Below are 15606 nucleotides of genomic sequence, written 5' to 3'. Positions count from 1 at the left end.
AAAAAAATGATTCCCTTGATATTCATTAGGGTAGCTAATCCTTTTGAATATAAGAGACAGCTTGCTGAGTTTATTCTTTTTTGTATATATGCGTGCCTCCTAACCTGCCCCCCAAGTGCTTGGTGAAATTTATTCCATCGAGCACTTTGGTGAATGTTTGCATAGAGAAGAAATGTAGCATGCGAAGTAGGAAATACTTTTATTCGTAGTAGGCAGATGACAAAGACATATATAAAACAATTACATCTACTGTGAGGTTATTCGAGTAACCTCTTTGATTCTTATCTGCTGAACATAGCATAACATTAAATAAACTAAATATGAATATTATTTGCATTGGATATGATGGTCTTAATGATAGCATTTCTTGAGGTGTTCCGCATTCCATGCTCGGGGTATTACGGTATCATCCATGCGTGCTAGTTTATAAGTGTTATGCGGTATGCATTGGGAGACTTGGTAGGGTCCTTCCCAGTTCGCCCCTAGCACCCCTGCCCCTGTGTCTCGCGTGTTAGTGAGTACTTTTCTCAGCACCAAGTCTCCTACCTTGAACATTCTTTCTCATACCCTGGAGTTGTAGTACCTCGCTGCCCATTGCTGGTATACCGCCACTCTTAGTTGCGCCTTTTCCCTTCTTTCTTCTAACATATCTATGTTTTCAGCCATTGCCGCATGGTTGACTTGGTCCACGTATGCTTGTATCCTGAAGGAGTTAACCTTCATCTCAACTGGGAGGACAGCCTCACATCCATATGATAAGGCAAAAGGGGTCTCCCCGGTGGTTGAGTGTGGCATGGTCCTATAGGCCCAAAGCAGATTGGGTAGCTCCTTGACCCAGGCTCCCTTCAGTTTTTCTAGCTTCATTTTTATGTTCTTCTTAAGGACTTTGTTAATGGCCTCTACTTGCCCATTGTCTTGTGGATGCACAATAGCTGAGATGCTTCTCCTTATTCCTTTCTCCTTACAGTACTCCTCGAACGTTTCCCCCTCAAACTGGGTGTCGTTGTCAGAAATGATTTTGTAAGGCACTCCATACCTACGGACAATGGACTTATTGACAAAGGTGGTGATCTGTTTGGCTGTTATTTCTATTGAAGGTTCTAATTCAACCCACTTGGTGAAGTAATCTACCACTACGACTGCGTACTTGGCTCCTCCTCTGCCTACAGGAAGGGCACCGATCAAGTCTATTCCCCAAATAGCAAAAGGCCATGGGCTGGTTAGGCTGGTTAGCTCATTTGGGGGCTTCTGGAAGTAGTTTGCGTGTCTCTGACATTTGTCATACTTTCTTGCGAAGTCACTAGCATCCTTCTCCATAAAGCGCCAGTAGTACCCTTGTCTCATGGCTTTCCTGGCCGTAGATGGCCCACTCGCATGGTTGTCGCATTCGCCCTCGTGTATTTCATGCAAAACTTTCATTGCTTCCTCTTCATCAACACACCACAAGAGCGGCATAGAAAATCCTCTCTTGTACAAGACTCTGTCTACTAGGGTGTACCGGGCAGTTTTATATGCAAGCCTCCGATCTTCTCTCTTGTCAGTCGGTAAAGTTCCATCCTTCAAGTATTTCATGTTTTGGTCGACCAATGATTCTTTTGGGGTGTTGATCATGTGAACCTCTACTTCAGTGATGCTTGGCCTGTTGTGAAGAAAAGTGGAGTTAGGTCGATGCCCAGTTTTTTCAAGTTGCGGCCTGCATGACAAAATTTATGCATATTTTTTTAGGCGGCGACACACATTTTTTAGGTCACGGCTTGCGACGCTGTTTTTATAATTTTAATTACATTTTAAATATAATTTAAAGGATACTATAAAAGATGATTAAGGTTAATTTGAGATTACATTTTTATTATGGTATTTGAGAGAAAATGACTCAGAAAGGGTTGGAGAGAAGACTACAACACTACAACACTATTGTTCATCAATCTAGTTTCTTTTCTTCCCTTAATCTCTTTAATCTTAATTATAATTATGTTTGTGATTGTGATTACTATTATGGAGTAGGTTCTTTTTAGGTTAAGGGTTAATTCAAAACCCAAGACATGAATTCTTGATTGTTGATAATGAATATTATTCTTTAATTTCTCTCAATATTAAATTGTTTCTATTTTTCCAATTGAATGTTATGAATTTTGTGATTTCTTGTTAGGTGGCCAACTAATTAAGATTTTATAATGTTCAATTGTCATCTTAGAATTACTACTTACCTAATAGTTTAGGATTCTAAATGTATGTGATAAATTGCAATTGATAGTAATGTCAAAAGAATTGTTGATTGTGATGAAAAATAGAACCTAGGTTAAATAAATTATATGCTTCATTAATTTATTGCCTAGATTAGCTTGTCTCCATATGACTTAATGCTTTATCTAAGTTGAATAGATTGTATGCTTCATAGATTTATTACTTAGCTAAAAGAGTTAATTATTGTGGTATTTTTCTACACTCTATGTGTTTGATAAAAAGCTTGAGACGAATGGAGTAAATGGTTGGTGTATGAGTTTTCTTGGTGTACGTTGGAAGTGGTTGTGTATGATTAGTATGGATGCATTGTGTCGTTTTGACACTGGAAGTGGTGACATTTAAACTTCCTTTTTGGCATGGTTTAATGTTGGTCATTGGGGTGATTTTCTCTTAATATTTTGTGACTTACATTAGTGTTTTTGAATTTTTGTTCTTCATTTTTCTATTTTTGATAGCCATGGCTCCCAAGAAAAAAAAAAATAAAGCTTCTTCATCGACACCAATTCCTTATGATCCCCAAAGGTTTGTGTCCACCAAAGCCTATGAGAGTTACATGAATGTCATTGCTCATGACAAGGCGTGGATCCCTGAATGAGGATTTGATCTCCACATGCATCATGATCAACCTTTCATCATGCATCAAATTGAGTCTAGGGTTGGGAAAAATTGTGTGCACATCCCAAACTTGGCATTGGCCCTATTGTTCGTGAATTTTATGCCAATGCAGTGACTCATGAGAACTGCAAAGTGAAAGTGAGAGTTGTGAAAGTGTCATTCAACGTGATTAATATGGCTATGTTAAAGATAATCTTAATCATCAAGCTATCATTGATGAGATTGCAATGTCGGGTGATGTATGGACCCTGTATAGTAATGGGGCTCCTCGCTACATCAAATATGCTCAACTTGGTTCATGGGGGCAAAATCAATGCCGACAGCCCAACTTGGTCGCGTTGATATTCATGATGCCATTCTCCTTTATGCTATTCTCACTGACAAAACCATTAATGTGGGGTAGGTTATTCATGGCTCCATCATCTGAAGTATGAGCCAATTAACGAATGGATTTTATGTTCCCTCATTGATCACTGCGTTATGCAAGAAGGCGGGTGTTCCTTGAGATGAATCTGAAGACAAAGTGCATCCGTTGCGCATTATTGATCACAATACCCTTGATAGATTGAAGGAAAAAATCGCTGCTCAAGCTAATGATCAAGCCCAATCTTCTATTTCGGCACATGTTCCCCCTCTGAATGATAGTAGAAGAACCACTCAACAACGTTTGTAAGCTTTGGAGCAAGAGGTTTATCATGGCCGGCTTGATATTAAGGCTAATACTCAACATATCTTAGCTCACAACAAGAGGTTTGTGGAATATGCGAGCTATCAGGATATTTGTTATAGGATGGATCAGGCTCACTTGAATGTGGATATGTCTGGATATCCACCTGCTCCTACTTGGTTGCAGGCCCATGATGATTAGGATGCTGCTAGTGCTGCAGATATGGATATTCCTGAGGAGTAACTTGTTTTGAGGGAGTTTTTCTTTCTTCTCTTTTCACTTTATTTTCTATTTTCCTAAGTCCATTAAGGACAATGTACTGTTTCAGTGTGGGGGAAGGACAAAAAAAAAACTGTTTTACTTTGTTTACTTTCTATTTTGTTATGTCTTTGTTAACTTTCTATTATTTTCATTTTATTTAGTGTCTATTAGTGTCTGTATTTAATTTTAGTTCAATTGTGTTGCTCTTGTTGAAATCATTGGTCGATGATGAAACTTTCAAATTGTACTTAAAGTGATGTTAGACAATGAGGAATTTTGTATGATTTGTGTGCTTGACTCCTATGTGAATTGCTATTTTGATTTATGTTGTTTTTCACTATATGCACGATTGAATTCACCACTTAAATGTATTGAAAAAGATTTATGCTTGTTGAAATATATATATATATATATATATATATTTGAAGTCCCAACCACTCTAGAAATCACTGATCAATTGTTTGAGGTGAAATCATTAGGACACATTATTAGGAAGATGTTTAAGGCAGTTCTTTGGATCGTTTGAGCCATTCAAGCCAACCTATTATATGATAATCCCTAGTTTCCCATGTTTGAGCCATGATGACTGTTACTTTTCTTCTGTGAACCGAAATTGTTACCCTATAGCTCATTGAAAAAAAAATCTTTATTGTATCCCATTGCACCATGGTTATATATATGATTTTTTATTTTTTGGGATGGTTTGTAAGAAAAGGAAATACTTATGGGTTATTTTTTTGGTTGTAGTTTGTGTATGATCTCTATTTATCTCCTTGAAATATTATTAAAAGAAAGGGAAAAAATGATGATTTGCAATAAAAAAAAATTGCATATATGCAAATTTTGCAAAAGTACAAGTGTGGGGGAAATAGTGAGATCATTATGGAAAGAAGAGTAAGAAAAAATAGGTATTTCTTGAATTGTATGGCAAAGTTTGGGGCAAGTTCAAAGAATGGAATTGATGTATGCTATGGTGTGATTTGAGCTTAAATGTATCTTTCTCAACTACCTTTAACCTTAGCCTTACATTACAAGCCAATAAAGACATTTTGATCTTTGACCATTGTGTGTTTATATTAGTGGAGAATGATTGGTTAATGTCTATGGAGTGGATGATTTTCATTGGAAAAACATTTTGGTATACAGGGAATGATTTAAAAGAAATGATTTGGCAAGTATGGATTAAATTTGATGCATTTGAGTTGGTGTTGTGATTAAGTGCTTAGTAAATTATTTTTGAAAATCAATTGGTGAATTACATATGGAGTTGAAATTCTAAAGAGTATGAAAATCTAATTTTTTTTGGCATTACTTATTAGTTTGATTTTCAGAGACATTCAAGCTTTTGACAAGACCTTTGTTTAGTGAGTCTAGATTAGTTTGTACTATTTTCATTTTTAGTTTTGTTATTTTAGTGTTTTGCTAAGGGACTAGCAAAATTCAAGTGTGGGGGAATTGGATAAGGTCATTTTTATATTAATATTTGATAAGTTTTTCCATGCTTAGATGGTATTATAATAGCATTTTTAGTAGTTTTAACTTAGTTTCGTGACTCTACAACATATTTTCTACATTGCATTTTATGATGATAAATCTGACATTTTGATGGCAAGTGTAGGTTATGAATCATAGGTTGAAAAAAAATCACTGAGATGGGGTTAAAATGATGTTTTAGAAGCATTCCATGCTTTCGATATTGAAATGTTGAAGTGGCGACAGCGTACAAGCTACCTATGGTCGAAAATTGAAGAAATTGAAGATAGGCTGCGGTCCATAAAATTCAAGCCGCGACACTTTAATTGGAATTGACGTTTCAGATTTTATGTTCCAGATGGGCCACTGCCCAGATTTTTCATGCCGCTGCCTGTTGTGAAGAAAAGTGGAGATATAACGCTGCCCAATTTTTTCAGGCAGCAGCCTGCGTAACAAATTTTGTGCATATTTTTTTGTTTTGGGCCGCGGCACACATTTTTCAGGCCACAACCTGCGACGTTGTTTTCAGAATTTTAATTACATTTTAAATATAATTTAAAGGATACTATAAAAGATTATTAGGGTTAATTTGAGATTACGTTTTTATTACGGTTTTTGAGAGAGAAACACTTAGAAAGGGCTGGAGAGAAGACTACAACACTACAACACTATTGTTCATCAATCTAGTTTCTTTTCTTCCCTTAATCTCTTTAATCTTAATTATAATTATGTTTGTGATTATAATTACTATTATGGAGTAGGTTCTTTCTAGGTTAAGGGTTAATTCAAAACCCAAGACATGAATTCTTGATTGTTGATAATGAATATTATTCTTTAATTTCTCTCAATATTAAATTGTTTCTATTTTTCCAATTGAATGTTATGAATTTTGTGATTTCTTGTTAGGTGGCCAACTAATTAAGATTTTATAATGTTCAATTGTCATCTTAGAATTACTACTTACCTAATAGTTTAGGATTCTAAATGTATGTGATAAATTGCAATTGATAGTAATGTCAAAAGAATTGTTGATTGTGATGAAAAATAAAACCTAGGTTAAATGAATTATATGCTTCATTAATTTATTGCCTAGATTAGCTTGTCTCCATATGACTTAATGCTTTATCTAAGTTGAATAGATTGTATGCTTCATAGATTTATTACTTAGCTAAAAGAGTTAATTATTGAGCGCTTCGCCTTGATTATTTATAATAGGGAGACTGGGATAATTGTTTGTTTCAGCGTTATCTACGGGGTTAATAATTTTATTGAGAAATTGGAATAATATTTATTATTAGTGATTGGGAATGATTTTTTAGGGTGGAGATTATCCTTTAACTATGTTGACGCGGTTCTTCGCCAACAGATAATTATACAAATAAACGGGATGGATTAGTGCTAAATAGTGAACCGTAATATGAAAATATTTAAATTCCAAACTGGCGAAATTCGTCTTGTGGGAAGGTTATCACTCCTTTCTTTTTAGGTGGTTCGAAGGTTAACATCCCTCTAGTTCACCAATCAATATTATTGATATCTCTTGAGTATTCCTTACAGAGTGTTTCTTTACAATAAAAACGCCAACCCCTTGCAACGCCCAGGGTCTCGGTATTTATAGGGAGAGGACATCCGGGTGTTGGTAAAGGGGGTCATCCCGTGACCTTCTTACCCATCATGTCATCTCTGTGACACTTATGATTAATTCCTAAAACCTGACAATGAGGTGTTGTCTAATCAATAGGTAAGGGAGATAATGGGCCGCATGGCCTAAACCAGTCGTGGGGTGCCTGAACACGCACGTTTATGCTGCGTGTCCGAGAATTCAGGAATGGAATAGACACGTGATGTCTGATATGCGCACGTTTACATTGCGTGGTTGACTTCACAAATGGTCAGGGATGCCAGATTTATGCCACACCACGAGGTTGATGTAGCGCCAGCTCGTGATATCCATATTGCCGACCCGTTGCCTTCGAGTATACTGCTAACTCTTTGATCAGCTCAGGCTAAAGAGGTGGAGACTCGTGACAGCAGCTCCGGGTGGACGGTTTACACATGGCAGATTGAATTATGCCCTTTTTCAGCTCGCTAATAACTCGTGGATATTTAGGTCCTACATTTGCCCCACAAGCCCCTGCTCGTGATACATGACGTCATCTGTGGCCACAGCGGGGGCTTTTAGGTTTCTTTTCCAACTCTTCATGTCCCGTCCATTGCGCTGAAATCGGACACGTGGAGCACCGTGGTTGGTTGACCCTCGTATGTCGCATTAAGGCGATCGAACGATCCTCGCTCCTTTGCCTTTTACGTATATATAAGGTTGGCCACCTTTCACATGGGCCACCCTTTATTCGAAAAAAATGTCCTCATCTTCTCTCTTCTTTAGCCTCAGAAGTCTTTCTCCTTCTGGTTATCATCCCAGAGGTCTCTACGTTCCAGACACAAGGGTTTCTTCGTGACTCCAGTTCTAAAGGCTCCACCAGGACTCCGACTCCTACGCTTCTTGCGATTTTCGCACAGCAAAAACACTGTAAGTCCTCTGCCTGTTGTACGTTTAGATGTTTCTGTTTCTCTTGTTAGGTAAACTTCTTTCTTAGTCGCACACTGTAGGTTGTTTTTCTTTTTGGGTGGTGTTTTGTGCGTAGGTTTTTATCTTAGGGGTATCGATCATATGAGTATATGTTTAGGAATGTTACGTATAGGACAAGATAATTTCGGGGTAACCTTTCTGGGTAGCTTTTCTGGGTAGCTTTTTGGAATGCCTGTTTGGAGAGGGGAGGCGATAGGTTTCTGGGGTGCAAAACCGGGTAGCTCAGGGGTCACGCTTCCCAGGCGGTTTTGCTTTTCGAAACTTTCCCTCCAAGGCAAACATTATCCTGACCCTCCTGACACACGGATCCCAAGCAATCGGGGACCTGTTGGGAACACAGGCGCGTGTTCATAGAACCGCGTGGCCTCACCCATCGCGGGCTGAGATTACCTAAGCCCGTGTACGAAAATCATTTCTTGTGCTGGATTCTCTTTCCTCTTTTTAGGTTGCCTATCTAAACTTTCTTCATCTTTGTTCGTTAGGCGACCAGATGGGACCCAGAAAGAAGATGCCCAAAAAGAGTGCCACAGGCTCGTCATCCCAACAGGCCAGCAAGGGAAAGGAGGTGGAAGCTGAATCCCTGATCCCCCACTTTGGTCCCACCGTGGAGAAAGAGGTCGAGGTGGGACCTGACGCCTTCTTCGAGGTTGAGAGGATAGTCTTGAAGGTTACAACTCAAGGGAAGGTCAACAAGATCCTGCTCTCCCATAACATCGAGATAGGGACAGGCGCTCTTGTTGCTCGACCTCTCCTCGAGGGCGAGCGGAGCTACACATCGCTCGACGATGAGTTTGCGGCCTAGAGCGATGAACACCTCAAGGTCGGGGCCTTTCTACCTCAAGACCAGTACTTCGCGAACTTTCTAAACTACGTGAAGCTGGCCCCCTTTCAACTGCCCCCTAACTCCTACCACCTGTTAGCGGGGCTGAGGTATCTGTTCCTGAAGTAGGAATGGGAGGTCCCTACACCGTCGGACATTCTCTACTTCTTCTGCCTCAAAGCCAGCTCAGATCAATGGGGGCGAGGCGACGGGTTCTATTACTTGACCCGTTTTCCCAACTCTGCAGCAGTCATCAAGCTGCCCAGCCACCCCAACGACTTCAAGGAACAGTTCTTTATGTCGACGGGGTTTCACAACTGCGAACACCACTACTTCAACCGTCCTCATAAGTTCTTTCTATCCTCAGCTCACAAAATCTTCACTGATTTGTTTCTTTCCTTGCGTATTGACTTGAATACCATTGTGCAGCTATTTTTGCGAGGACGACTAAATCGGTGACCCTCAGGGGTCAATATGAAACCTTGGCAGGGCTCCCTCCAAGTGAAAAAGATTATCGCCAGCTCGTGTCTAACGAGACGATGCTGGCGTGCAAATTAATCTCCCCATGCCAGACCTTAGCCTTAAGGAGGTCGCGGACTATCCCCGCAGCTCGCGAGTTGGCGCCCATCCCCAGGGGGGGGGGGGCGCTGTGAATGACGACGAGCAGTACAGGGAAGACGAGGTGCCACTCGTGCGTCGGAAGCGGGCTCTTAAGATCACCCAGGGGGGCGACGCAGAGCAGATCCAGTCGGGGGCAGCAGCCGGCCACTCCGGCCAAGGTAACCTCTATTTGTTTAAGGACTTAGACACGGCTGCTGCAGACCTATGGCTTGCTAGGTTTAACCCCAACCATCTCGTTCATTGTCATCAAAATGACCCAGACCATAGCATAAATCTACTCCAGTGCGTTGATCAACTAGTGTTGCGTCATGACATGGGCCGCCCTAGCGGCACTGTAGTAGTATACAACACCCTGGCTTTTAGGTCAGCCTTTTTTGAGGAGTATGAGACCAACCTTAGGTCGTGGCCCTCCCTCCTGGAGGGTGTAGTAGCTCCGGGGCTTAGGCAATATGTAGAGGAGTCCAGTCCTGAGGTGGATCCGGACCTAGAGCCCCCTCTCATTCATAAAGTTATAATCTTAGACTCCCCCGTAGAAGCGCCACGGCCGGAGGTCGTGGCCATAGATTCCTCCTCTAGCTCGGAGGGTAGTTACTTTTCAATACATTCTTAGATTTTTTGTGATCAAGTATTTTTGCATGCATACTAACGCTTCCTTGTCTTTGTTTCAGGTGAGGAGATATCACAGCCCGGGGACAATGTCCTGCGATCCATTTTCCAGGGGGGGAATCCTCCCTCTGGGTCGTCTGGGCCATTGGTAAAGAAGCCCTGGCTGACCAAGAAAACTCCACCTCCTGGGACCACCTCAAAGTCTCCTGCCAAGGGGAGGGGCCAGGTCCCTCCTGCCGCAGAGAAGATGCCCCCACCTCCCCTGCGACCTTCGGTCCCTACTCGGGAACTAGAGGTACCAACTGGGACCTTGCTAGCTCTGACTCCCACTGTGCGCATCTCAGTCAACACTCAGGCCTTGGAGAAAATCCCCGAGGCCTTTCGAGGGACAATTTACGAAACCGCGAGCTATACGGTGGATCATTACTACAATGCCACCCCAAGGGACTTGCGGGAGATTGAGACGAGGAGCCCCGAGAACGTTATGGAGTCTTCACTAGGGATGACCCTCATGGTAAGTTTACTTAATCAATGGTTCCCTTTGCTTTTTCTATAGCACATGTCTTACTATCTTTTGACCTTGCAGGCGGCTTTGGCTCTACACCATAGCATAGCTCAGTCCAGGGCCAGATTTGACGAGATCAAGGGAGAGTTCCAGACTGCTCAGGTTGCTCTCACGTCTGCACAACAACAAGAGCGAGATGCCAAGGCTGCCCTGACAGCTTCCAAGGAAAGTGAGAAGACCGCGCAGGCTGCCTTGGTCGCTACGCAGGCTGCCTTGGTCGCTGCGCAGGCTGACCTAGAGGCAAACCGGGCTAAGCTACTGGAGTTCGAGGCTACACAAGTCACCTTGGATGCTACGAAGGTCGAGCTTGATGAGGCCATGGTCGCCTTTGTGGCAGAGAGGGCATCTTTTCATCTCCTCCATGGAGGCCATGCTTTATCACTGCTGGGCCTTCAACCAGGATGGCAATTTTTCCTTCCTAGCACTGGAGGTGTGGGAGCCCTTCCTCAATAATTTTAAGGCTCGACTTCAACAGGAGGCGCCCTCTGAGACTGGGGAGACTTCCGCTGCAGGCGAGCAGGATGCTGAAGGGGTGACTTCATCGAAGCAGCCTGAGGGGGCCTAGGTGTAACGCCCTGGATAGCCAAGACCATTACACTGTGTGTTTATAAAGTGCCAGACTTGTTAATCAAGTCATTTTATTGAAAGCGTGTCATCGAAACTATAAAGGAACTAGGGTTAAAAATGTTTTGGTCTCAAAAGCAACATTTTCAATAAGAAGCATTTCCTGTTTAAACGGGATCCCGAAAATATCAAGTTTAAAGACCGTTTACAAAAGTCATAAAGTTTAAGTACAGTATCAAGCCATAATAAGGAAAAACAGACAGTTAGGCAATCCCTGTCGTGATCCACTCCTCGACCATGGTGATCGAACAGTTGGCTATGTACATTCTACCCCGCAGCCCTCCATCTCAGGATTGGTCCAGCTTGCCCTTGCCTTTACCTGAACCACATAGCACCCGTGAGCCAAGGCCCAGCAAGAAAACACAACAACAGAGCATAAGCAATCAACAGACAAATCAATATCTCATATTGCATCACATAATCTCAACCATATACTCATTTGGTATAATCAAGTATTCCACATACTAAACATATCAACTCATATCATTTACAGTTCACAAATGATAACTAGGGCTAGTGCCCTCAGGCCACTCCCTCCATTATCCCACTGACTCCGGCCCGCTTAAACCGAGCTCAGTGAACATTAAGCTGTCCTCGGCTACCAGTGGCCAAGCCGCGCCCTATGCGCAAATATTATGTACGGCACTTGTAATGCCCCGGATTCCCTAATGTGGTTTAGCGGCTGGATTAGTAGGCCGGGAGGGCCATAATTGTTTAATTATGCCATTAAATGTGTTTATGCACGCTTATGAGAATTATATTATAATATAATGTTAAATGTATGCATGACGATGATATGTGTTGAGACCACATTATGATGTGGGTTTGTTCGAGCTATTCGACATGAGACGATCTTAGAATATTGATTAGCGGTTTAGTCACAACAGGTTTAAGTGTCGGGACTTGGGTTGAGTCTCGGGGTGATTTTGATGATTAGAGCGTTACCGAGGGATAAAGGGTAACGGGTTGTGAATTATTGGTGTTTGAGATTATTGAGGATAGCGGGAATTGGAGAGCGTTAATTATGATTAACGAGATAGGAGGAAAGTACCAAATATGCCCTTGGGAGCCTTTAGAAACTATTAATTGACCTAGGGGAAAAATGGACATTTCACCCCTAGGATAGATATAACCTTTGACAGCTGAAGAAAGTGGTGGAAAAACAGAGTATGCAAAAGAGTTCTCCCGTACCTTCTTCTCCTCACCATTCTTTGTGGTTTTTGAACCAATTTTGAGGATTCAAGTTGGGAAGCAAGCCTTGGGAGTTTGGGAGTGTGTTCCACCATTGAAGACCATCATAAGCCGAGCCTTGGGTAAGTTTCTAACCATGGTTTTCTCTGGTTTGCCCTGTTCTGGTTTTATTTTGCAGCTGAGATTTCTAGGGTGAATTTCATGGTTTTGTTGGGAGTTTTGGCTAGGGTTCCCACGCTTGTGGTGTTTGGGGTGTGTTAGAATGGTTTTTGGGATCATTTGGCATCAAGAATAGGATTTGGAAGCTTGGAAATCGAGTTAGAATCGAAGGAGTTGAAGAAGGTCAGTTCAGGGGAGATTGGGTCTGGAGGTAGCGCTACAGCGCCCACCTTAGGGCGCTATAGCGCTCCTCAGGAGGCTTTCTGGCGCTTGGGAGGTTCTGAGTGCAGCGCTGTGGTGCTAGGGGTTGAGCGCTGTAGCGCTACCCTGTTCCTTCTAAGTCCCGTTTTGAGTGTTTTTAAGGGTTTTTGACTTGGGGTTTCAATCCTTAAGGCCCGGGATCGAATCTACTCACCGTGTGGGCATGTTTCGGGGTCCCGAGGGTGGTGCTTAGGTTAAGACCCTATTATCATGGATTCTCAATAATGGAGGTTATAATTGGTTGTGATTAGGTAACCGCTAAGGAACTAAAAGATCGATCGTTCTCAGGGGTCGTCTTTATCGTATTTCTTGCTCGAACCTGAGGTAAGAAAACAGTGTATGGATATAATTGCACCCTGTATATGTATATTACATGCATGGTTTGATATTGAAGCATGTGGGTTGATATATGTGGACGTGGATTGCATATTAAATGCTAATGAACGCTGATTACCTGTTTAAGACACTGACTAGTCAGGGACCGACTCTAAAGTCGATGAACACGCACTGAATGGCTCTATGGCATTAATGCGGGACCGACCCTAAGGTCGAAGAACTTATAAGCGCTTGCCTGGTCTATGACCAGATGACTATAGCCAAGGTATATGACCCCGGTGACCGTTTGTCACACGGCTAGGGGACGTTGTCCATAGTTTTGACTCTAGGGTCGAGAGGAAGGTTATGTTGGTGACTAATCACCATGCACCTGTCCTGTTCAAACTTGTGAGGGAACTTCTTATCAGTTAAGCCCTGGTGACCCTATCGTCACATGGCTAGAGGGAGCGATGCTCGTTGTTGTGACTTTCGGCTATTGTCACCTATTTGTTCGGACTGATAGTCCTGGATAGTTATTATGACCGTTGTTGATATTATATCATGCTTAATTATGTTTTCTTGCTGGGGCTTGACTCATGGGTGCTTTGTGGTGCAGGTAAAGGGAAAGAGAAGCCCACCCAACCCTGAGTGGAGAGCTTGGGCGATGTTGTGTACATACATGGCCGCTTGACCGCCACGGTCAAGGAGTTCTCAGAGGGACTAGGGGTTTACCCTATTTTTGCCGCTTAGGCCGGCGGAGATTGTAAATTTGAAACAGTAGCGACTCTTTCGTATTATAAACTACTTGTAAACATTTTGAAAGGCTCATGAGTAGTTTGTTTACTTAATGAAATGCATCATTTCCTTTTTACTGGTTTTCCACCTTAACCTGATAATAACACTTATATCACGTTTTTAACCAAATGACTCGGGTAGCGGGTCAAATTTCTGGTTCACTGTTCACCGTAACTGTTCTGGGGTAACCAGGGCGTTACAGTACTCTTAGGCCGCTTTCACATGTCCCAATGCATAATACCATCATTGACATGATACAAATATCGGGAGCACTTAGTCCCTTCACAAACATATAACCAGGTGCAGTTTTCTTACCTTTCAATTTGCTAGCTTTGATCACTCGACTCCTTGAGCACGATCCCTCTCGAGCCCTAGTGCTCTCCTAAACACAACCATAGGTCAAAGTCATTATCAATCCTCAAGTCCAAAACCTAGCCTTGGGGCCAATCCCGAGCCCCCGGGAAGTCCTAGTTCCACCAAACAAGGTGGTGGAATCAAACCCCAAACCCTTGGTCAAAAACCCTTGCAAACAACCCTAAAATCCCCTTCAGAAGATAGGGTAGCGCTACAGCGCTCATGGGAGGGTGCTACAGTGCTCCAAACAGAAGCAAAATCCCCTCAGCATGCATGGCCTAGCGCTACAGTGCCCAAAGGCTAGCGTTGTAGCGCTAGTCACAGACAGGCACCACCTCAATTTTCCCTCCTGCGATTTCCTCGAACCAAACTCATCCAAAACTTCTCAAAACCTTCACCAAACTCAAAAACAACCTTATGAACATACTCCACTCATCCCAAGCACCCCAAAAACTCAAAACCCAATCACATGCATCTCTAATCACAAAATTCACCATAGTTGTCCCTAAGCTTAGAAACTCTGCAAAACCAGTCAAAACATCAGAGTTAGAGGCTTAGAATTCATACCTTTAATGGAGTTTCGATTTCAAGACAACCTCTACACCTCCTTAGCTTGCTCTTCCTCACCCTTTGGCCTGAATTCCCTAAAGTTCCCATCAAACTCAGCTTATGCACCATAGTTCAAAAACCAAAACCAGAAACTGAAGAAACTATAGAACCTTACCTCAAGTGTTAGGGTGTTCCTGCTAAACCTCTACCAATTCTCCAATCCTAGCTTAGGATTCTTGATGCTTAGCCTAACCCAGCTCTCCTCTGAGCTTTGCTCCAAGAAAACCCCAGAAAAGTGGTGAGAGAACCATAAACCGACCCAAGAGAATACAACTCTGTTTTCCCTTCCTTTTTTCTTTTCTTTCTTTTCCTTCTTTCCTTTCTTTTAGACTTTTATTACTTTCTACAATTCCCACTAACATAAAGCCTCAGCATATCTATCCCTTGCAAGCCAAATGACCTTAATGCCCTCCCCTTTATTTCTAATCATTTAATCCACTTAAGGGCATTCTAGTCATTTTACCCAATTCCTGCTAATTCCTCGAGTGTCTCAAATATTTACCGCTTAATTCCCGATACCTAACTAGTCACCAATAATATTCCTCGATGTTAAAATGGACTCCAATATACTCACTGAATTCCCATTTATTCCTCCAGGCTCACCCCGAGCCGGGTATAAATCACCGCCATGACTTTTTCGCTACTTTGCTCACTAGGATCGTCTCGAGTCACAGATCACAGATATATCCACATAATAATGTGGTCTCGACAATTATCACATATATCAAAGCAGTTATGCCCTTAATGGCCAAAATTACGATTATGCCCTTCTAACCTAATCAGGGCTTACATGCATACTAATACACATAGTCATGCATCTCAAATATTCAAGTAGT

This window comes from Humulus lupulus, chromosome 3 (genome assembly GCF_963169125.1).
Source record: "Humulus lupulus chromosome 3, drHumLupu1.1, whole genome shotgun sequence".
Lineage (NCBI taxonomy): Eukaryota > Viridiplantae > Streptophyta > Magnoliopsida > Rosales > Cannabaceae > Humulus > Humulus lupulus.
Note: the sequence above shows the minus strand (reverse complement) of the source record.